The 25,942-nt window shown below is 35.9% G+C and overlaps 1 protein-coding gene across 1 annotated transcript in view; it reads right to left on the bottom strand.

The window, feature by feature from the left end:
- Window positions 1-25,942, bottom strand: part of NDUFAF2 (NADH:ubiquinone oxidoreductase complex assembly factor 2) — a 239,714-nt gene that overhangs the window by 176,224 nt on the left and 37,548 nt on the right. The window lies entirely within an intron of this gene.

Below are 25,942 nucleotides of genomic sequence, written 5' to 3'. Positions count from 1 at the left end.
AACATTTGGGTTGAAAAAAATGGGCTTTTGGGTCAGGGAGCACTCTGGATCATTAAAAGCATTGTATTAAATGTCTTTTTGTTTTTGTTTTTGTTTTGTTTTGAGACTGGGTCTGCCAATCTTGCTCAGGAAGGAAGTACAGTGGCCATTCGCAGGACCAAGCCCACTACTGATCAACATAAAAGCTCTGACCTGTTCTATTTCTGACTTGGGCTGTTTTATCCCTCCTCAGGCAAAATGTTGGCCCTCCATTCCCAGGGCCTTGCCATATTGACACTAGACTTGGTGCAATTACCTAATTGGCTTAGCCCAGTTTAGCTCAAAACTCCTCAGTGCAAGTGATCCACCAACCTCAGCCTCTCCAGTAGCAAGGATAACAGACATGTGCCATCATGCCTGGCTCAGTTCCCCAAATGTAATCTACCTCTCTTTCTTCCCTCTTTACAACTCTTGGTTCAAGTTACTATCCATCTTCTTTGCCTTATCCCAATTTTAGGTACAACCACAGTAGAATCTTATATTCTGCATGGCATCTGTATGAGTTGGGTTCAATTTAAGATCAGGGTATAGCAGCTCCTTTCTGGTGGTAAAGAATTGGAAACTAAGGCAGTGCCCATCAATTGAGAATGGCTGAAGAAGTTGTGGCATATGACTGTGATGGAATACTACTGTGATATAAGCAATGATAAACTAGATGCTCTTAGAAAAACCAGGAAAGACAACTGAACTGATGCAAAGTGAAATGAGTAGAACCAGGACAACGTTGTACATAGTTACAGCAATATTGTAAGATGATCAACTATGAATGACTTAGCTATTTTCAGCAATCCAATGATCCAAGACAACTCTGAAGTACTTATGATGGAAAATGCTATCCAATCCCAGAGAAAGAACTGATGGAGTCTGAATATAGATTGAAGCATATTTTTTTTAAACTTTATTTTTCCTAGGTTTTTATTTTGGTCTATGTTTTCTTTAACAACATAACATGGAAATATATTTTGTATGACTACATATTACATATTACTTGCGTCCTCCATGAGGGAGGTGGGGAAGGAGGGAAAGAATTTGGAACTCAATTTTATTTTGTTAAATTTTTTAAATTTATTTTTTATTTTTAGTTTACAGAAATCAGTTTCACAAGTTTTTGAATTCCAAATTTTCTCCCCCTCTGTCTCCTTCCCCCTACCCCCTCAAGATGGCATATAATCTGATATAGGTTCTAAGGACCTCAATTTTAAAAACAAATGTTGAAAACTGTTTTTACAAAAGGAAAACGACGTATATGTACAAAAATATTTACAGCAGCTCTTTTCTGGGGGTAAACAATTAGAAATTATGGGGATGCCCATCAGTTGAGGAATGGACGAATGAGTTGTAGTATGTGATTATGATGGAATACTATTGTACTATAAGAAATGATGTTCTTCTCAATTTCATTTCAACTCAAAAAAAAATGATGAGCAGGATGCTTTCAGAAAAACCTGGAAAGACTTGCATAGGCTGATAAAAAGTGAAATGTACTGCATACAAAGTAATAGCAATATTGTAAGATGATCAGCTATGAATGACTTGGCTATTCTCAGCAATACAATGATTCAAGACAACTCTGAAGAACTTACAATGAAAAATGCTATCCATCCCCAGAGAAAGAACTGATGGTGTCTGAATATAGATTAAAGCATACTTTTTTTGTTTTCTTTTTCTTGTGTTTTTTGTCTGTTTTCTTTCACAACATGACTATTAGGGATATGTTTTGCATGACTACACGTGTATAACCTATATTGAATTGCTTGCTTTCTCAATTGAGGGGAGGGGTTGAAGGGAGAAAGGGAGAGAATTTGGAACTCCAAGTTTTAAAAACAGATGTTAAAAATTGTTTTTACATGTAACTGGGGGAAAATAAAATACTAAATAAATGTCCAAAAAAGGTAAACTGTCTTTACATGTAATTGGGGAAAATATAATACCTAAACTAAAAAAAAGAAAAAAGATGAATTGATCTAAAGCTAGAAAAAGAATCTTAGAGGCTATCTTAGAGGCTTCCCATTTTATAGATGAGGAACTTAAGGCCTAGAGAGGTTGTAACTTACCTAAAGTCACACAGGTAGCAAGTAGCAGGGCTGATATCTGAATTCAGCTCTTTATAATATCTAGCATTTATAATGTGATAACTTTACATTTGATTTTCACAACAACCCTATTATCATCTTCATTTTATAAATGAGGAAACAGAGATTGAGAAAGACCAAGTGACTTGCTCAGGGTCACACAGCCAATCAGTGTTTGAGGCAGGGTGTGAAATCAGGTTTATCTGACTCCAAGGCCAGCACTCTATCCACTATGTCACCTCATTGCCATTGAAGTTAGAAAGAGAAGCTAGAATTGACCAAACATATACAACAAAAATCTATGTTGGAGGTGACTCAATTTTAAAGGTACTCAAGGATTGTTTTCCCTATCTAAGAAAGGAAGGCTCCAAAAGAAAAGACCATGGATAAGAAAATCATATCCCTAACTGTGTCCCTTAAATAAATTGTTTACTATGAATTTGTAAAAATCATACACAATTCTATGACACTTGATAGATGGATAAACAGATAGATAGATACACACACATATACACATATACACACATGTATGTACATTTAACAGAACCTAGTAGAGCTCTCAATGCTTAGCAGATGATCAATTAATACTTGTTGAATGTAATTAAATGCAGTGAAGGTGAAAAAGAGGTTAAGATGCAAATGAGTACTTACTGGCTAAAAAAAAAAGCATACATATATGCAGTCTCAGTAAAACTGTTCATATGAGGCTTTTTAACTTTACTTACAAAGATACTACTAAACCAAAGCATCTTAAATTATGATATTTTAAGGAAATTTTATTTAGAATTGTTTGGGAAAAGCTCACCCCTGAAAAATATTCTATATGAATCAAACATGCATATGGCTTCTTAATAATTGTACTGTACTTAGGGACTATCTAAATGTTTTCCTTTGTTACACAACAGGAAACCATTCTTTCATTATTAAAATCTGGAAAAGCTAAGATCATTTAAATATTCCGGCTCTGTGGTTTATTTTTTTAAATCTAAGATTTGACAGCTTTCATAAGAAGCTCCCTGCTACAATGATTGTGAAAAGAAAATATTCTATATTTCTCATGCTATAATACAAAAAGTAAAAAGAGTTGATTATAGTAAGATAATAAGTCTCTAGTTATCAGGAAGATGTGCAACCAAATCTCTATAGTTTGGAAGGAGTAGTGCTTAATAGAGTATGTAATTTGTCTGCTTTGAAAATGTGCTAATCAGCTTCCCAACAAGAAGATACACAAAGGGATTAAAAGAGGTTTAGTCTCCAGTGCTCCTTTTCAATAGAAGCTGAGTAGATTTAATGTTCATTTGCCACATATGGTTTCATTAATTGTACTTCAGCTTTTCTCTGCTCCATTTGAGGCTTTATACTTAAGAAAGGTAAATCCATCCCTAGATCAGACTTGCCAATGGTGATTATTTTTATGAATGTAATGAAACTTCAATGTATAATATGGTGGTCATTTATTCTTCTATGAGTCATTAAAGAGTATCTTTAAATACATCACAAGCTACAACTGTAAATCCCATCCAATAATTTATTGTTCAGAAATTGTGATTTAATTTATATCATATCTCAAGTAATCTCATGCTTTATGATTAATATACTTGCATATGAATATGCACACTGAGTGTCTATTTGTAATGTCAAAATAATTTAGTATTAGACTCAAAATGTAACAAGAGCACACAGCTCACATGGGGTCACCTTTCCCTTTTTTCACTTTAGGTCAAAATATCAGGCTCCTGAAAACCTTTGGGGAATCCCAGGTTTCATGTTCAGTCTGATCTCTTACATTTACACCATTCAATGATCTGCTGGTCAGCTCCTTTGATCTCCCTAGTAGCCCTGACCAATGACTGATTAACACATCTCAATGGATGTGGATGTGGAGTAAAACCTTTTATTATCTCAAACTGAATGCTGATGTCATGACACATATAATAGCAGTAACACTGATGGAAAGAGAGAAAGAATGCAGAAAAAGAGAATGATGGAATGGTTTGTATCTACCTGAAAGCTTAAAAGATAGTTAATAAGAAAGTACCTACTGTTGTCCTCCCTCTTTCTCCTATCCTCTGGTACATCACTGGCATATATCACAATCAGTTTGGCCCCAACTGTAGTCACTTATTGGCACCACCACATGACTGACCATGTCACCCTCCTACTCATTAAACTCCAAAGGCTGTTATATCAAACTCCTCTTTTTGGCATTTAAAACCCTTTATAACCTGGTCTCGATTTATATTTCTAGTCTTAATATATATTATTCCCCTTTGTACAAACTATAGCCTAGCCAAATGAGCCTACCTACTCCACGCAAATGACACTCTATTTATCTTCACTATGACCCCACTATGTATACATGTCTCCTCCCAAAAGAATATAAGTTCCTTGAGGACAAGGACTATTTTGTTTTATTTTTGTATTCCCACTACCTAGCCCAGTGCTTAACACAAAGGAAGTGATTAATAAATGGTCGTTGATGGATTAAATCATTTTTCATGTGGCTGTTCCCAAAGGTTCTGCTCTCCTCTTTCCTAACAAGAATATTTCATGAGAACCAACACAATTTCTTTTATCCAATTACCTTCTAACTTCTTCCCCTAAAGGTAAAGACTAAATCCACAAGTCAAGAACTTCCACTAAGGCTTTATTTCTATTTAAGGCATTCAGACTCCCCGTACTTGGCTTTTGATTTGAGGTCACATTTTTGTCTCTGTATATTTAATGACTTCTTTCCTACTATACATTTTGGCTTGTGCTTTTTTAAATGATTGGGAAAATGGAAAGAAAGGTTATACTACAATGGTGATCACTATACACTGACATGAGATCAATCCACAATTCATTGTACTTACATGATATCTGTTCTCCACGAATATTTAGCATCTTGAATTAAACTTTTCCTACCTATGAAGTTCTAACCTCAGTCCTATGAAAACAAATTTTGTAGGTCTTGAGAACATGCTATTTAGTTTGTAGATGCTTATTTAATACTTGATATAGGACTTTTAAAATATCTATTTCACATTAAATATTTTATAATATTTCATTAGATTATAACTAGGACTTCAAATTAATGGAGTTCATATTTTCCATTCTTTATGCTATGGTGAGCTCTACAGTTGAAATCTTTACCCACTAATACTACTATATCTGCTAAGCTCCTGCCTTAAGATACATTATACTCTTCTATCCAAGCTGCTGTCACTTCTTCAGATTGCCTATCTGTCCTGTTAAATCATTTGTTGTATGGGTTCCTTTATTTGTTTAATTGGGAGGGAGTTTGAAGACTGTCCTCAGTGTCCTCTTAAGACTGGCATCTTTATGAACTAATAAGAGGTAACAAAATAAATAAGGCTCAAAGAGGTACTAGAAAGGAATGGACATATACTTGAGATAAATCTGCAGAGTTGCTGCCAAGGTGAAGGTATAGCTGCAATTACCCAAGGACATATAATGAAAAAGCCAAAGAACTCTCACTACAGGGCCTGAGATGGCCTAGGCATTACAAATCATTATTTTTCTGATGAATAGAGGCCAAAGCTGATTTTATTACTGTAAAGAACCAAGCGAAAGTTTGGGGAAGGTCTAGATTCTAGACTCATAGAAGTTTTCCAGGCTTAACCATGGCCATCCTGCTGTCTATCTGCTTCATATTCATGCTGTGTACAGCTTTTCCTACAATGTCTGTCTGCTCATCCCTGTAAGAAGTGCTTGGTAGTAATTCTAGAGTCTAGGTTTACTCCCAGAGGGGCAAGTAATACAGACTAGGCTTGTTGCCAAGTATGGCCTTTTAACAGTGCAGCTCCGGGGTTCTTAGTTTCTTAGGGCAGTGGCCTTGTTTCCTTCTACCTAAAGAATCTTCTGTCTTCAGATGTGGTACTGGATCTTCTCAACATACACAGTCCTTGCCTCTGCCAAAAGGTCTAGAAAGGTGTAATATCCACTAATTCACTAGTACATGTTGCTATCTAACTTCTTTCTCTGTGCTGAGATGTGTGTAATAGGGTGCTTACTAAGGGGCCTGATAAGCTTCCCTAGTGAGTCAGTTCCTAGAGTCTTTGGGGACTAATTGGGAAATCAGTACATAAGGTAGCCAGATCATGTGTCATTGAAAGAATCTAGACCATACACTAGTAGAATAAATATCTCTACAATGAAGGAAGATCTTATATTAATATTTCTCTAGTTAATTAATTATTCTGAGGGTACATCTACTTTCTTTGAATTGCCAAGAAGCTATTCCTTGAATTACTATACTGCAAAACCCACAAAATCCTACTTTATTACATAATGAACGCTATTGACTCAAGTCAATACTTGAAACTATTTTGTATCAATCTAACCAGGTTTTTAGTACTTACTCTTTTAAGTACCTCTTAAGTACCTACTAAGGCTGGGGATGCAAAGGTGCAAAATGACTTGGTCCCTCAAGGAACTTACAACAGAATAAAGGGATAAGATATGTGCCTAAGTGACAGAGGCCAGTTTGGTACCTCAGATTTAAAAAGAGAACAAAGAGACAGTCAAGAAGCATCTAAAAGGTAGCAAAAGTTTACTTGGCCATAGCAAGCAAATAATATTCACAGCAAAGCAAGGACATAGTATTAATTCAGATGCATACAACTTCCCTGTGCCAGTGTTCAACACGCTGTTGTTATACCAGCCAAAAGCATGAAGAAGGGACCAGGGAGCTACGGATGCCCTGACTTTTGTACTAAGTGCACCAGAAAGCTACATTAATGACTGAGCCTTTACTCCCTTGAGTCATTGAAGTCTCAAGGGCAGGGTCAATGTATTTTATTGAAAAGCTAGCCAATCATGGGTGGGACACTGCCTTAGACTATTATTTCCATGATGTTAAGTTATCTTTCTTTTATATGGACACATGAATTCATTAGTAAATTCCAGTGAGGAAATTCCTTCTATCCAATAAGATATGTACCTGCTTTGTGACTTAGAGTTTTAGAGAGTAACCTGGGGCACTAAATGGTTAAGTGACTTAAGGAACCAAGGTCTCTGAGGCAGTAGGTGGTAGAAATGGAATATAAATCCTAGTCTTCCTGACTCAAAGGTCAGCTATCCTTTATGTCATGGCTTTTATGTAAATAGTTATAATTTTAAAGATGACAAGTATATAAGAGAGATTGACAGAGATGGATTAGGAAAGAGAGAAAATTTCTAGCCAGGTGACAACTATCAGGAAGAAGGAAGTGGTACCCAAACTGATCTTGAAAGAAAAGACAGAATTCAACTGTGATGAGGTTCCAGTGAGATGGGAGATGGAGTGTCATGTCTGAGGAGTAGTAAAGTAGACCAGCACGGCATCAGAAATCTAGTTCAAAACAGTATTTTGTACAAATTGTGTATGTGTTGTTTTCACAAATAAAATGTAAGCATTTTGAAGACAAGGAACTATTTGGGGTTTTTGGTCTTGTATCAGCAGCCCCCAGTAGAAGCTTGAGGAAGTTTGGAGTATCTGTTTTTGCATGTGATAACAAGTGAAAAAATGAATAAAGAGATCGTTATATAGCTATAATAATCCAATGTGAGGTTAGCATGAATTTTCATTGGACCCAGTGAGCCAAAGTTTGTGACTTCTTCCAGCAATGCCCAGAAGTTGGAGGATAAGAATAGGGGAATTGAGACAGAAGGTTAGGAAATGAAAGCAGAAGGACAAAGAACAGGGATATAAGAGTGGAGGTAGTTATAGTGCTGAAGTAGCTAACCAGATTCAAACCTATGAAGTGAGAGAAGGTGGTGGTCAAGAAAAGGGAAATATTAAGGGACTGTAGGGTCAAGATTTAAATAAAGGAAGATTTAGGCTGTGAAAGTGAGTAGACAGAAGACTGATAAGGAAGGGAGTTTTAGGAGCTTGGAAGTGATCCAATTTTAAGAGCTGGTGAGAAGTGAAGCATGACTATCACTATGGCCTAGGCAGATAAGAGCTATATGCCATAGGAGTTCAAAAACAATGAAGTTCTATGACATCAGAATGGCAGAAAAGAGATCATTGTAAATTGGTAAGGGATAGTGTGGAGAGGGACTGTTAAGCCAGCTGCTGAACCTTAAATTAAGGAAGGTAGGAGTACCCTGGAGAGTGATGTGACACATACCAAGATCAGAAGAGGATAATATAATGAAATGGAGTGAAGGCCAAAAATAGAGAGCTGGTAGGCAGAGAAAAGTATGGAAATGGCAATGGGAAACAAGGAGTAAATCAACTCAGGTCTGACTCTGTTTCTGGGATTGTGAGAGCAGGAACTGAAAATATTAGAGAAAGCAGCAAGGAATGTAGTGTTTACATTGTATGTATGTATACATACACACACATATATACACATGTACATATTTTAAACTGATATTTCTTTTTTTGTATAGCCTAAATCTCTCTTTATATCCCTCTTCCTTCTCCCTCCCATAGAACCATCCCTTATAACAAAGAATTTTTTGAAAAAGAAAACAGGAAGAGAAAAATTTCAGTAAAATTTGATTTTTTTTTTCTCCTCTTGCTCTTTTAAAAAAAAATTCATTGTTAAAATGGATGGCTCTTTGGCTCTGGGGAGAGACAGAGATACAGGTAGAAACTGAAGGGACGTAAAAACAAAAGATATCAATAAAAATCTAAAAATTCAGGAAAATTTAAAAATTAAAAATCTGATATCATATACAATACCTTATACCCACTGACCCTAAACTCTGAAAAGAATGGGAGGTGTCTTCTTATATCTCTTATTTGGATCAAGCTAAGATTTTTATAATTTCACAGTTGATTATTTTCTGGTTGTACTTTCCATTTACATTGTTGTAATAATTATGCATATTGCTTCCTTATTACTGTTTGTCTTTCTATGATTTTTCAATAAAAAACAGTAGAAATAGGTCAGAGGAGGTTGATATTAATGTGCCAAACGTGCCCATGCCCAGCTAAGAAGTCTTCCAGTTGTCCCAAATTGCAGGCATACCTAAAGCTCAGGTCAGTTTCCCTACTGTTCCCATTCAGGAAGATAGCTTCATTCACAACCTCCCTTGGCAGAGTATTTTTGACTGATACAATAGTTTCGTTGTCTACGCTTACTTCAGCTCATGTAAGCCTTTCCATACTTTTGATTATACCACTCTTGCATGATCGTGGGGTATGTCACATACAGCGTACCCTCATCTTTATCTCCAGCTCATATTTCTTCTTTGGGATCAAGCTTGTTCTTCATAACTTCAAAACATTAAGTTTCGATTGTACCATAACTGGTGCTCTTTCAATTTACATTGTTCTAGTCATTGTAAATATTGTTTTCCTGAATCTGCGTACCTTGGTTTATGTCTTTCCATGCTTCTATAGGTTCATGTTTGTAGATTCTTAAAGCAAAGGAATATTCCATCACATTCATATCTCACAATTTGTTCTGCCATTCCGCAAGAGATGAGCATCTACTTTCTTTCCGAATCTTTGCTATCACAAAAAGTGCTGCAGGTAGCTGGTATTTTCCACAGAAAACTGGTTACCAGTACATCCCAGGAGGTGGAGAAGGTATAAAAGGAAAAGACTTAATATTAAAGTATAGCACCTATACCTCTGTCATAAAATACCAGTCACAAGCATGACTTTAGCAGTGTGCCTACATCTATGCAAATAATGAAGGAATTTGGGTTGATGGAGTTTAATACAGAGAACAGGTGAACAGGAAGATATAGGCTGGAAAATGGTGCTCTGCTTGAAGTAGTGGTGTATCCTTCCCCTTCCTTTTGCCTCAGCAGGACTGTAATAACAGGCAATTCATATCCTGTGGGGGATTCTCCTGCAGCTTGTTTGGTGATTTGTTAGTCAACAAACAGTTATTAAGTACCTACTATTGGGAAAGACAATTAAATGCCTATAGCAGATAGCACAGACAAAGAAAGCTGGAGATGGGTAGCAGAACCATGATTACCTGGCAGCTTGATTAGAACCTTGTGTTACCTTCAAGAATGACCAATGGACTGCTCCAAGTTCCTGAACTGCATCAGCAGAAGATGACTGGCCAAAAGAGTTTGGGAGTCAAACTTTCTGGCCTGAGAATAATGGGTACCTGAGCTTCTGGGATTTGGCACTGATCACCATTTTGGGAGGTAAAAATGGAAAACGAGAAGGATCCTGTGCTGGAAATGGGCACAGTGGGTGCACTGATATTAACCTGCTATGATTTATTTCTACCATTCTTTTACCACATTAAGTCCTTGTAAATGAACTTAAATAGAATGCAGTAGGCAAGGGATCAATGGGAAGAGCCAGTGGGGTAGGGAACCATGCCATGAGATTGTATTCAATGACAGAGACATAACCCTCCTTCAATGTGATATCATTAAATCAAATTTAACAAGTATTTACTGAGTGCCTACTGGGTGCCAAACATTGTGCTGGGGGCTGCTGATACAAGACCAAAAACCCCAAATAGTTCCTTGTCTTCAAAATGCTTACATTTTATTTGTGAAAACAACACATAAACAATTTGTACAAAATACTGTTTCGAACTAGATTTCTGATGTCATTGGTATAGGTAGGATGAGAGACTCCTGAAGAGACTTCTCAGCCAATGAAGCATGTATTCTTCAATTTAATAATCTTAGAGAGTTGTCTGGGATACAGAAAGATTAAGTAAATCACCAGGGGTCACAGAGGCAAGATATTCTGAAGGTACCAATTGAACCTCTAGGTCTTCTTGACTCTCAGACCAGCTTTCTGTTGGCTATGACACAACTTCTACGTAAAATATGTACAAAATAAACATAAAGTAATGTTGGTTAGGAAAGAAGAGGGCCCAATAATGAGGGAGATCAGGAAAGGCCTCCTGTTAGGAAGAAGTACCCATTCTTCTTGAAATTTCTGGAACAGTCTTGATTTTAGGAAAACAAAGTATTCTTTTAATGATATTTTGCAAAAGAAATCTTTTGTCAGACCATGTGTTCTAATTTAATTTGGAAAACAGTCACCACATAAAAGTTACCACATCTCAGAGCACTGGAAGCAATATTAATTTTCGACTCTCCCAGCCCCCACCAAGATAACTGTCCCAATTCAACCAAGTGTTACTCTTGCTTTTCTTACCTAAATGGTATACTTGTCTGATTCACCTCAATAGCTGCTTCTTTTCCCCCCAGACATGTCTGTTCACTCACCAGGAGACTAAAACATTGTGCAGATGTACTGTTGGATACAATGATGCCAATATAATATATGCACTGTTCAATAATTTATTTTGTATCTGGAGAAATGCATCTGTTTCCTTCTTGTGGGGCTGGGATGAAGGGTTTCAACGTCATTTTAGGTACTGGTCCAATTCTTCCATCCAGTTAACCAAAAATGAAAATTTCCATCTGTTCAATTGCCATTCAGAGGAATGTTTTATCTCTGAAGCACATTATGACAACTAAAATTGACAGCATAATCTGTCTCCTTTCCCCCACTTTCATTCCCTTCTCAGATTTTCTTGAGTTTTAACAAGAAAGAACTTTCTTTTTTACCTGTCTAAAGCGACAGGACTTATTCTTCCTTCTTTTTAGTAGCCAAGACCAACAGAGCTCTAATAACTGTCCCCTATTCACTTCTTTCTTAGATTCTTTTTTCTCCATTAGTGACCCTGTAAGTAACATACTTGCTGGCATGGTATTAACAGAACAATGCAAACATAACCTTCTCTCTTTCATATATGAGGGAATGTCTGCCAGCTATATCTGGCATTCCACAGAATCCACAGATTCTTTCCAACTGAAGTTTGGAAGATAAAGTTGGAGACTGATTTTATTGATCATTCTGTACTTTAGAAACTTGACTAAAGAGCCTTCAAAGGAGTACTGCCTCAGATGGTTTTTAACTCATTACTTGGCAGAAAAGGTGACAGCACCATTTTACACAAGAAGTGGGAGATATGTATACATAGGCATATAAAGTATATATACATATCTCAATTTTCTGAAAAAATGTTTATATAATTTATATTTACATATAAATATATTTGACTCTGTTATTTCATTACTGTAGTTAGTCCTTACACAATTCCTTCACACCTTCTTAAGTAAACCTTGTGAATTTCCAGAACCCAAAACCCAGTAACTGGCCTTCTCTTAAGTGTTTCTGAACTGCTCTGGGCTGATCCTCACAAGAAGACATTCAATCTTTCTCTGGGTCTACAGTCAAAACCATTGTTGCCAGAGCTGCAACTTGTGTTCCACTGATACTTCACCTTCAAGAATCAAGTTCACCATCATACCCCATGGTAAGGAAATAAGAACAGGATTTTAGAGGAGCATACTGACGTCTATCTATATGTGGATGTATTATATGGAGATCTGTATCATGGGTCTATATGGAGAGAGACTAAACTACGTCTTAAATAGCAAAGTATATCTATACAAACACTGACAGGAAACCCTAGCCCAAGTCCTGCTGCTGACCTATACTGACTTTGATGCTAAGCAAGTCACTTAACCCTCCAGTGTCCCAGTCTTTGAGACTGTAAGTTGGAGAGAAGGTGCCAACCTGCACCAGAAATGGAGGTTTCTTCATCTCAGAGTTAACCATACCCCACAAATCGTATGTCCAGTTCCTATCCCTATATCTTACTCTGTGTGTGTAGATAGACAGATAGATAGATAGAGAGATAGATAGATAGATAGATAGATAGATAGATAGATAGATAGATAGATAGATGGATGGATGGATAGACAGATATGAGAAATGATATTCTTTCCTCTTTTGTTTTTCAAAGTGATTATATTTTCTTAAGGATTAAATTGACATTTATGAGTACCTACAATGGGCAAGGCATTGTTATTTTAGGAACAATGCCTTGTTCTATAAAGGATTCCATTACAAAATGGAAATTCTAATGTTTTGTGATACAAATGGCTATGATATAATGGATAACAAATAATGGACTTCAAACCATAAGGAAGAGTTCAAACACTGTGGGTTTGAGCCCCAATGAAGTTCATTATAAGTACAAAGGAACCAGTTGTGAATAGAACCAAAAATTTAAATATATCATGAAAAGTACACTTTTTGGTATGTAACAGCTAATATTACAAGTATTTAAGAAATTCAATAATCTTGTTCATTAAACCTCCAACACCAACCACCCCTCCACCTCTGATCCTTTCTTGTAGCAGATGACCTTATATTCTACTTTACAGAGAAAACATGTTTCTCAATGTCTCACAGTCCTCTAAATTTCTTTACATCTGTCATCCTTCTTTTCCTTGGTATAAGAGGATGACATGGCCCCTTTTTGTCTAGGCTAACACCTAGCACTCTTTATAATCTGACCCCCTCTTGCCTTTCTAGTCTTTGACTTTATGTCTCTCCACATATTCTATTCCAGCCTCTGCTGTTCCTCACACATGACACTCCAGCTCCCAACTCCTTGACTTTGACTGGACTAACCCTCTCCTCATCCTAGCCTGTTGAAATCCTTCTTTTCCCTCAAGATTCAGTTTGGGCACTACCTCCTTCTTCCTGATAGTTGCCACATGGTTAGAAATTTTCTTTCTTTCATAATTTGTTTCTGTCAACATTTTTAATATACTTATCACCTTTAAAATTGAGATTATTTATATGAAAGTCATGACACAATGCAGGACTATCCAACCTTAGGTTTTTATTGAAACAACAGACAATATATTTTGATTTGCCATTTTAGTGAGAGCTCTGTGATAGCTAGGCTTCATTTACTAAAGCATTTATGTAAATTTTTATGCTTGTAGGCAGGCTGCATGCGGCCCCCAGGCCGCATTTTGGACATCCCTGACATAATGGATAGATAGCTGACCTTGGAGTCTGAAAGATATGGGTTCACATTTCATTTCTGCCATCTACTGGCTCTATGACCCTGGGCTCTAAAACTCCAAATTACAGAGCAGATAACCCATTTACATTGATAGATGGGGAAAATTAACAAAAAAGATAGGTCAACATTTCTACTCCAGGTATAAAACTATTCCCAAAGGAAAGCTGAATCTAAGCGGAAAATCTACTCACTTGAATTGCTGGAGGCATACGTATAGGTCTAAGGTTACCAAATAGCTTTTACTCACAATCCGATGACAGGCCAACCTCAGTTTTCCAGACTCTTATCTGTTTCTTTTCTCCCAAAGTAAATCCCTTACCTCCTCCTTCTGCACTATAACTCCCAGATGCTAAGGAGACAGAGCTCAACCTCATGAGGCCCTCTTCCTTCTCCCAGGTTGCTTGCTAGCTGTAGTGGAGATCTTTCTAGTTCCACTTCCCTATCATGGTAATCATGCTCCCCAGGCAGACCTCTAGAAGCCCCAAAACTCAATTTCCCCTGCCTAAACTCTGAACCTGTGATTTCACTAGCATCGGGAAGTTCAACTAAAAACGGTTCTATTACCAGAGCATGGCACACTGAGAAGTTAAATGACTTGCTCCAGGCAACACAGTCAATATGTGTCACAAAGGGCATTTTCCTGACCCAAAAGGTCTTTCTGACTCTCCAACTATTATTAGGTATCTTGTTTCAGTAAAATAGCAACATACTTTATGTAAAAGAAAATAAAGAGATGACTTTAAGTACGTCATTTGAGTTTTCATACAAATTTAACTATGGTATACTCATCTAAAAATATAACACAATCTCTAAAAAAAAATTAACTAAATTAAAATTTTTAAATCGCATGCTTTATTTAGTACAGAAGGTTACCATATAAATATATTAAAAGTTCCCAAAGAAAAATTCAAATTCTAACTATAACTATAATGGCTGATTTCAGAATATAACCAAAATTTCCTGAGAACTCAACTTACAATAACTCTTGTGGGAGAAGGAAGTTAAAAATTGAGATAACTTGGCATAGTAGTAAGGGAATGGGATTTGGTGTTAGCAGACCTGGATTCAAATCCTAGCTTTGATACTTACTGCCTGTATGACCATGGGCAAGTCACAAATTCTCTGAGCCCCAATGCCTTATGTGTAAAATGACAGGGCTAAACTGAGGGACATCTAAGGTCACACATGAGCCTATATTTAAAACAATAACCATTCTTAACAATCTGTGGAAGACAAAATTAATCCTGCTCCTTTAAATAATACATCTACTCCTAAAATGTTATTAGGCTACCTTTCCCCAAGAAATAACTCTTTGTCTGTCTGTCTCTCTCTCTCTCTCTCTCTCTCTCTCTCTCTCTCTCTCTCTCTCACACACACACACACACACACACACACACACACACACCCCTTAGTCCAGATTCTCTCTTCTTCTAGTCATCCTGACTCACAAGACCAAGAGGAGGAAACAGGCCACTCATTCCAAATCATTGTCTTGCCACCTTGCCAGCATCACCCAACAGCCTTTCCTTTTTTAAGATTCATGCCAGAGGCAGATAGGTAGCACAGTGAATACAGCATTGGCCTTGGAGTCAAGAGGACCTGAGTTCAAATCTGGCCTCAGATACTTGACACTTACTAGCTGTGTGACCCTGGGCAAGTCACTTAACCCCAAAAGCCTCGCTTAAAAAAAAAAAGATTCATGCCATCTGGTTATATCATCATTGGTTCTGTAATCTACTTGATACCATCTCAAATGACAATTCTCCCTTGCCCTTAGTGATGTAAGCACTTGGCTCACAGATTCTATCCCTTTCCCAGCCACAATCTTCATCAATTTCAATATGCATGATAACTCTCAATATCTTGAACTCATAATTCCTCTTCTTCCTCCTCAATTCCAATGACCTTAATTTATCTCCATTCCATTTTAACACTTACTACAGAGCCATATTTTAAACTTCCATCATGACCCTAGACTAAAGCAAATTAAAAATTCTGAATTTAGAATTCTACTCTTTGATCACAATCATCTCTCCTACTCTGCCATGAGCCTGTTGCCCATTCTCATCATTACCTTCACCCTTGCCCTGCTCTCCGAGTTTGTCAACCCAGTTCTGTTGCTTTTCCATCCAAATGGCTCAAGCACTTCAGGCATTTGCTAACTACAAACATTTTGTGCAAAAATTGTTATCTAGTTATCTTTTTCCCCTCCAAACCTGCTCCTCTGTTAATGGTGCCTCCAGGTTCCTCAATTACTCAGATTCAAAACTAGAGAGTTATCTTTAACTCCTCCCTTCCTACTATCCAACTATCAATTCCTCTCAATTTAACACATTCATCTAATCCCTTTATCTATTTTAAAAATGTTTTATTGATGCTTTTAAAAAAAAACAATGGCATCATATGACATTTCTATACCTTGCCTTCCATGCTTAAATAGAAACTTTTTTTTTTTAAATCAAGTACAGCAAAATCAAGTGACATTTTGAGGCATATACTGTTAGACAAGGTCATTCTGAACCTTCAGTCCATCACCTCTACAACAAAAGGAAAGAAGTATGTTTCATCAAACTCAAGAACAGTCATGGCATTGATCTGAATTATAATGTCTTATTGTACTGTTTGCTTTATATCAAGGGTTCTTAACCAGGGATCCATGAAACTGGTTTTTTTTAAATATTCTGATAACTGTATTTCATTACAATTCATTTCCCTTGTAGCCCCATATATTTATTTTACACATTTAAAAATAGTATTCTGAGAAAGGGTCCACTGACTTCACCAAACTGTCAAAGCACTCCTTGAGGGGAAACAAAAAGGTTAAGAACTCCTACTTTATATTATTGTGGTTAAGTTTGCACGATATTCTTTTGATTCTGCTTATATTGCTCTGTATAAATTCATATATGCCTTCCCACATTTCTTTAAATTCTTCATATTCCTTTTTTCTTATTCTATTATCACAGGGAATCTGTTATCTGAGGTGTCCGTGTTCAAGGAAGACTTCTTGAAAAAAGTGGTATATGAGTGAAACCTTGAAAGAAGAGATCATGGGGAGATAGTAGATGCCCATCATACAAGTTGGCCTGTACCAACACAGAGGCAAGTCAAAAAAAAGGAAACAGCTTAAGGTCCTGTATGGCTGAAATATAGAGTATGATTAAATAAACAATTGAATAACTAGCAAGACTTGACTGAGTGGCTAAAATAATAAATCTTTTATGGAGGTGACAGATTCCTATATTACAAATATAGTACTCAAAATATCCTTCCGAAATCAACCACTAAGTTGCACTGGAACTGGAGCATTATCAAATTTGAACTATTGCCCACAATCATTCAGACTTAACACTAATGTATAAAAATGACAACAAGAAACATTTACTTAAGAACAATGCTGTTAAAAGTTATCACCACACTAAATACTCAATCTCCAAGTTGATTTCAAAATATAGACACTTAGCAGGAATAAAAATCATGGAGGAATATAATGAAGCATGCATCATCTCATGATTATGTATTACCTTGGAGGTGTACCAATGATGCTTTTAGTGGATCTAAAAGGAAAAGCTTTCATTTTAATACATTTTTAGACTCAACTACAAAAAGTAGTTTATTTTTTCCACCAATGCAATAGTCCATAAAGCATTAAGTAAAAAAAAGAAAAATAGCAGGAGAATGACTTGTCCTAGGATCAATTTTATCTGAATTCTACTGAAAAGATTAGAATTATACAATAATATTACACATTTATACAGCACTTTAAAGTTTACAAAGCACTTTACATATATTATCTCATACAACCTTCACAACAAACCTGTGAAGCATCATCCCCATTTTACAGATAAGAAAAGTGAGACTTACAGAACTAAATACAATTTGTTTCTGATCGCTCAGCCAGTAGGTCCTAGAGACTAGATTCAAATCCAGGTTTTCAGTTCCTCAAATAGAGCACTCTATAATACCACAGCTGCTGCCACTGTGAGGATGCCTAGAAAGAGGAATAACTTTTCTCTTTTTAAAAATTGATCCTTTTTAAAAAATATCACCTTCAGTTCTAAATATATCCCACCACATCCCCTATCCCATGAGCCTTCCCCTATTAATGTGCCAATCACTGTTCTAAACTCTGGAGATGAAATACAAGAAAGCAAAATAGTCTCTGTTCTCAAGGACCTTACAATCTATTGGGGGAAGAAAACATAAACGAGTGCTAGAAAGTTTGTCAATAAGCATTTGTTTAGTGTTTACTATGTGCCAGGCAGCAACTAGGTGATAGGGTGCTGGGACTGAAGTCAGGAAGACTTGGGTTCAAATCCTGCCTCAGACACTTGTACTAGCTGTGTGACCCTGGGCAAGTCACTTAACCCTATTTGCCTCAGTTTCCTTACCTTTAAAATGAGCTGAAGAAGGAAATGGCAAACCACTCTAGTATCTTTGCCAAGAAAACCCCAAAAGGGGTCATGAAGAGTCAGACACAACTGAAAAACGGCTAACCAATATGTATCAGGCATTTCACTAAGTGTTGCAGATACAGAGAAAGGCAAAAGATACTCCTTGTTCTCAAGAAATTCACAGTCTGAGGGGGTAGACAACATGAAAATAACTATGTACAAAAAAGATACAGACAGGAAAAAATCAACAGAAAGAAGGCACTGGAAGGATTAGGAAAGGCTTCTTATAGGAGGTGGGATTTAAGCTGAGACTTGGAGGAAGCCAGAGAAGGCAGGCAGCAAAGATGAAGGAGAAAATTTAAGGAGTGGGGGGACAGCAAAAATGTCCAGTTAGGAGATATAATGTCTTGTGCAAGGAAGAGCAAGGACAGTGTCCTTGTGAGTAAGGTATATAGGGGTAAGTGAGGTATAAAAAGAGTGGGGGGTAGAGGGGGAAGGTTATAAAGGGCCTTGAAAACCAAAGGATTTTATATTTAATCCTGGAAGAGATAAAGATCCAATGGAGTTTACTAAATGGGGAGTTAGCCCAATTAGACCTATGTAAGGTGATGAGGGCTGCACCAGGGTGGTGATAGTGTCAGAGGAGAGAGGGGGCTTGAGATGTTGGATAAAAATGTGAAGATTCAAGACTAAAGGTTAGGAGAAAGATTTTGTGAAAAAAATTATTCCCTAATTAAGAGTTTTCCTTCTTATCCTACTTGCATTGATATTATTTAGGTAACAAATTTTCAATTTCCTATTTCATCTTTTAGGATCTCCTACATTAGGTTTTAGGTGAAAAAGGTCTCTGCCTGGCCACAGGTGTGAAAGGTATCTCCACTAATTTTCCTCTCAGTTTTTTTTTTTAATCTTTAAGGCAAATGTTCATTTGAAACTTAGAGTAGTATATGGTATGAGATTCTGGCATTTTTTGCCAAATTGCTTTCCAGATTTCCCACTAGCTCTTGTCAAATACTTTTTAAGAATCTACCAATGACAGGGAGACTAGTTAAGAAATCTATGTAGATTTCTTACTCTTGGCATATGAACCTCTCTAACCAGTCTTCCTTTTTCCTACCCTGTGATGAGGTTTTTTTTGCTTCCCAATAAGAATGATGTAACAACAAAATATCCAAACAATCAAAGCTGTGAATGATCTGAAGGATAACAAAGGCATCCATTAGACTTAAGAAGCATATAACAAATAAAGACGGGAAAGCAGAAGATAATGTTAAAATTATCTAGGTGATGTTTGCTAGAAAAAGGAGGTGGGTGATTCAAATAGCACAAGTGAGGGCTAACAGAGGAGCAACAGTGCCATATGAATACCCAGTACTAAGGACCTAGAGAAAGGCTTCTTCTATTGGACCTCCTATTTTGGATTTATGGGAGAAGTGGATAAGAATTGCAGAGAACGAAATGGTGTGAATGGCCTACTTTCAGCCACACTGAAAGAGGAGCATAAAAATCCCTTTAAAGTACAGAAATACTCATTTAATTGACCATACATCAAGAGATCAGTTTAAACCTACTAAATCAAATCTACATTTCAAAACCTTATTTACAATTTGATAAGCATTTGTTAAATGGTTATACTATCCAAAGAATTGTGCTGAGTTCTAGGAATAAAACATAAAAAACATACATAGTCTTGACTTCAAGGAGCTTACATTCTACTGTAGAGACACACTACATACACTGATAAGTATATACATGACAATTTGAGGTGACAAAGCACTTATAGCTGGGGGAATCAAGAAAAGCCACATGGCCTCCTGGTAGTGTGTGAGCTATGTCTTGAAGACAGTTAAGAATTCTAAGAGTTAAAGATGGGGCACAAGTGCACTATAGGAATGAGCAGCAGTCAATGCAAAAAAGGTACAGAGGTAAGAAAACAAATACCAAGTTCTAGAAATGGCAAGTAGGCTGATTTGGTTGGAACATGGAGTTCATAAGAGGATATAATGTGAAATAAGCCTTAAAAGATAGGCTGGTGCCAGATTGATAAGAGCGTTAAATATCAAACCAAATGTTTTGTTTTATCCTCAAGCATTTACAGCAGATAGAAAGAGATGATAGACAATAAATGAACAGGAGAAGCCTTTTTGAAAGGACACAAAAATGAAATTTAAAAAACTAACAAACAAAACTAACAGACTAGTTGAAGGGGAGAAGAAAAAGGGGGAAATCTGTTTGACTGAGAGGGGAAAAAGGGTGCGAGGAACAGAATTATATAACCAGAGAAAACAGAAGAGAAAAAAAACCTAATAACCAAAACCCCAAAGGAAAGGGGATAACAAATGAGCAGGAGATCAGGGGTAAGGGGGAAAAGAGCCAGTGCAAATAGGGCCATCTTAAAAAAAAAAAAGACTAGGGTAAAGTAACTGAAGGAATACAATATTGTGTTCACAGCAGAAGAGAGGGAAAATCATAATTTAAAAAATTCAATATTATAGACAAATGGAGGAGAATGTATACTTAACTCTCACAACTTTAAATGTGAAAGGATTAAACAATCGAATAAAACAAAAAAAAATGGGTAGGAAAACAAAACCCCACAATCTGTTACTTACAAGAAACATATTTAAATCCAAAGACAAATATAAAATAAAACCAAGAGGATGGGGGGTGCGGGGGAGGGAGGGGGACGGGGACTGGCAGTGGAGATTTACTATGCAACAAGTAAATCCAAAAAGGCAAGAATTGCAATCATGTTATCTGACAAAGCAAAAACAAACATTCAAATGCAAAAATTAAAAGGAATGAATAAGGAAACTATATTATATTGAAAGGAACCATAGATAACAAACCAATATCAGTAATAAACATATGCTTCAAATGCCTTAAGTGCCCAAATTCACAAAGGAAAAATCTGAGCTACAAGAAGACGTAGATAGTAATACAATTGTGACAAGAGACTTCAATGTTGCTCTATCAATTTTAGATTAAAAAAAAAAAGGAATATATGGAACTGAAATTAGAGTTAGAAGACTTATGGCATTTTCTAAATGGGTCAGCAAAAGAAAATACACATTTCTTTGTACCATGTAAAACTTTTACAAAAACTGCCTATGAACTAGGGCATAGTGATAGTGCAAACAAATGTAAAAAGGTAAAAATAGTTAATATACCCTTTATAGACAATAATGCAATAAAAATAGCAATTTATTCAGGGACTACAAACAAATGATACATCCAAATGGAGACTTAACAAAGAAATCCTAACTAATGAGTGGGTCATAGAACAAATCATACAATCTCATACAAACAAATCATATGAAATAAAATGATAATAATGGAATAGCACACCAAAATTTCTGGGATACAATTAAAGCAGTCCACAGAGGAAAATCATATCATTTCAAAAATAACAAAATAGAAAAAAAGAGAGGATTATTAAAATGAATATGCATTTAAAAAATTAGAATGTCAATAAATAAACTAAAAATAAGCACAAAAGAGGAGATATTTAAAAACTAGCAGGAAAAAGAAAAGGAAACCAAAAAAGTAGAAATAATAAATAAAATCAAAAGCTGGTTCTTTGAAAAGACTAATAAAATTGATAAACCCTTAGCTAACCTGATTAAAGGAGAGCAATAAAACAGCAGATGAGCCAGATGAAATCACAGCAGAACCATAAGAAATAAAAAGAATAATCAGAATATATTATGCTAATAAAACTGAGAATACAAAAGAAATAGAGGAATACTTTAAAAAATATAAAGTATCCAAATTATCACAAGACTAGATAGAAATCTTAAATAACTCAATCTTGGAAAAGAAACTAGATCTAACTGTAAAGGAACTACCAAAGTGAGAAAAAAAAAACTACTGGTCCTGATGAGTATTGCAACAAATTTTAAAATAATAAAAAGTACCCATACTTCACAAGTTGGTTTTTTTTTTCAAAATTTGAGCAAGAATCTTTCCAGAATCCTTTTTAAGGCACAAATACAGTTCTAACACCTAAAGCAGGGAACGATAAAACACAGAAAGAAAATTATTGGCCAGTAGCATTAATGAACATTGACTTAAAATATTTAAATAAAATCCTTTCAAACACACTCAGCAACCTAAGAAATAATACATTATGACCAAGTAAAATTTATGCCAGAGATTCAAGGATGCTTCAACATTAGGAAAATAACCATCATAATTAAACCATCCCAAACCACATGATCATTTCAAAAAATGCTGAATAAGCCTTTGATAAAGTACAACACTTTTTTTATGCTAAAAAACCCTACAAAATATATGTATAGAGGGACCTTTTTAAATGTCGTAAAAAGCATCTGTCTAAAACCAAAAGCAAACACCATATTCAATGGGGATATGCTAGAAGCATGGATGCCCATTCTTCCCACTATTATTTGATATTGTACTGGAAATATTGGCAATATCAATAAGACAAGAGAAAAGAATCAAAGGGATAAAGAAAGGTAAGAAGGAGATAAAACTATCCCTTTTAGCTGATTATATGATAGTCTATTTCGAAAACTCCTGGGAATCAGCAAAGATACTAATAGATGTAATTAATAGCTTCAGCAAACTTTCAGGATATAAAATGAATTCTCAAAAAAATCAACATAATAATAACAAAACAAAATAAGCAACAATAGAAAGAAAAATTCCATTTCAAATAACAACAAAATGCATATAACATCTGGGGATTGACCTACTAAAGCACAGAAAATATCTACATAGATTTAATTACAAATTGTTCCTTAAGAAAATAAAGTACAATTTGCATAACTAGAGGAATATTAAGTGCTCATGACTAGGTCATGCCAGCAAAATAAAATTAACACTATCGAAATTAATTTATACTTCTAATGCTATACCAATCAAATTACCAAGGGGATGCTTTATAGTACTTAATAATGTAATAATAAAATTAATTTGGAACAACAAAAGATGTAGACTATCAGGAGAAACTATAAAAAGAAATAGGGACAAAGATGAACTGGCACTTCCAGACCTCAAACTATATAATAAAGAATATATAGATTGCTTTTCCTTCTCTCTCTCTTTCTCTTGGCGCTTTTCTTGGGGAAACTGCTAACTCTTCACTGGCACCATGCCTGCCCTCAGAACCCCTTGAAGCCAAAAATCATCAAGAAGAGGACCAAAATGTCCATCCAGCACCAGTCAGACAGATATGTCAAGATCAAGGGAAGTTGGTGTAAACCAAGAGTCACTGACAACACAGTGCAAAGATGATTCAAGGGCCAGATCTTGATGCCCAATGTTGGTTATAGACAATAAGAAGACAAAACACATGCTATCAAGTGGATTCAGGAAATTTTTAGTGCACAATGTCAAAGAGCTAGAAGTGCTCCTGATGTGCAACAAATCTTACTGTGCTGTGCTTGCTCAAGATGTTTCCTCTAAGAATTGGAAAGTCATTGTTGAGAGAACAGCTTAGCTGGGCATCAAGATCACCAATCCAAATGTGACACTGAGGAGTGAAGAAAATGAGTAAAAAGCTTTACACATTTTCATTTGTGTTAAATAAACCCTCAAACTATGACCATAAAAAAAAATAGAGAAAAAGATCAATGGAACAGACTGGACAAGGGAGAATCAGAAACAACAGAACTCAATAACTGTTTGATAACGTAGAAAACAAATTACCTAGGAGTAAATACATTTGATTTTTTTAAAACTGCTTAAAAAACTGAAAAGCAGTCTGCCAATACTTGGGCTTAGACTAACATATTACATCATATTCCACAATACATTCTAAATGGATATGTGTAACATCGATTAAGTTGGTTGTCTTTGATTGAGTCTTACTAGGTGCTAAATCCCAGGCCCAAACCCCTATCTACTAGGTGTTAAGCCTATGTGGGTGTGAAGCCCTCAGGGTCCTAAGGGGAGTTGCTAAGACCAGAGCCAATAGTAGGAGCCTGAGTTCTGTTCACTCTGATGACGTTTGATGACAGCTAAAGAATGCATAAAAAGAGAGAACAGAGCTATTTGCTTGGGGCTCTCACCCTCGGAAGGGTATTGATGTGGAGACTCTGGGCAGCTGTAGTTAAGAGCCCCCCAGCTCACAAACCCGGATGTTTGGACTTTGTCAAACCCTGATAACTATGAATTGAGATTTGAATCAGACAAGGTCTGTCTGCTGATGTTTGTAATTTGTTTGTATTTGCTCTGAAGTTCAGGGTGCTGGCTTTTTCTCCTGAACTAAGTGAATGATATTTGTACGTTCGATTAAACTGAGATTGTTAACCCCTTAACGTTACTTTCCTTAGTAAAGCGGATCAAAGAACCTGTGTTGGCAGCTTTCTGTGTGCTGGTTGTTGGCGGGTCTTACACCCTTACAGCAGCTGCTAGCTGAATTGTTGCAACAACATGCAACTTTAAATAAATAAAAAAAAACATAGTATTAAAAAATGTTAGAAGAGAAAGAAATCATGTATCTTTCACAGTAAGGGGTAGGAGATACAGTCTTAACCAAACAAGAGACAGAGGCAATTACAAAAGATAAGGGATAACCTTGATTACTTGAAAATGAAAAGCTTCTGCATAGACAAAATTAATGCACCTAGGATAAAAAGGGAAGTGGTCAAACGGGGAAAAAAATCTTTGTATTAAATTTCTCTGATAACATTCTGGCATTCAAGATTCTTGCATTAAATATCTCTGATAATGTTTTGGTATTGAATACATATAAACAATGAACATGTACACATATATTTATATATAACCAAAAAACACTCTCCAATAGATCAGTGGTCAAACAATATGAACAAAAAGTTCTCAAAAGAATTGCACAGTATTCACTATCATATGAAAGAATGCTCCAAATTACTAATAAGAGGAGAAATGCATAAAACCTCCAACCCCGAAGACTGGCAGAAATGACAAAAAATTACAATATTCAATGTTGGAGGAATTATGGAAAGATAAGCACACTAATACATTGTTGGTGGAGATATGAAATAGAACAATCATTTTGGAAAGCAATTTGGAATCATGCAAATAAAGTGACCAAAATGTTCATATCTTTTCAGCTAGACTATATTACTGGAATTGTATGCCAAGTAAGGAATGGATAAGAAAAAAGTCCTGACATAGTCTAACATATTTATAGCAGTATTTTCGGTAAAAAGCTAAGCATTGAAACAAAGTGGACACTCATCAATTAGGGAATGGCTAAACTAATTGTAGAACAGGAATGTAGTAGAATATATGTCATTACACATATCATTTCTTACTGTTCTGTAAGATACAATTTCATGTGATGAACACAGAGAAGGATGAAAAGATCTATATGAATTGATGCAGAGTGAAGTAAACAGAGCCAATAAAGCAATATACATAGTAAGTACAACAATGTAAATGGAAAGGACAACTGCACATCAAAAAAAATCAAAAGTGAATAAAAACGAATCTATAAAGGTTAAGCAGGAATTGAATGAAGAGATAGGGGAGGACATCCTCAACCTACCCCTTCATGGAAGTGAGAGGTTCACAGGTGTAATACCTTGCATATGTTTTCAGACTTTTTACTCTCTAAAAAAATCCTATTTGTTATATGAGATGGTTCTCTGAGAGGGGAAGAGAAGAG

The sequence above is a fragment of the Trichosurus vulpecula genome, chromosome 1 (assembly GCF_011100635.1).
Source record: "Trichosurus vulpecula isolate mTriVul1 chromosome 1, mTriVul1.pri, whole genome shotgun sequence".
Classification (NCBI taxonomy): domain Eukaryota; kingdom Metazoa; phylum Chordata; class Mammalia; order Diprotodontia; family Phalangeridae; genus Trichosurus; species Trichosurus vulpecula.
This window is presented reverse-complemented; position numbering and strand designations above follow the sequence as displayed.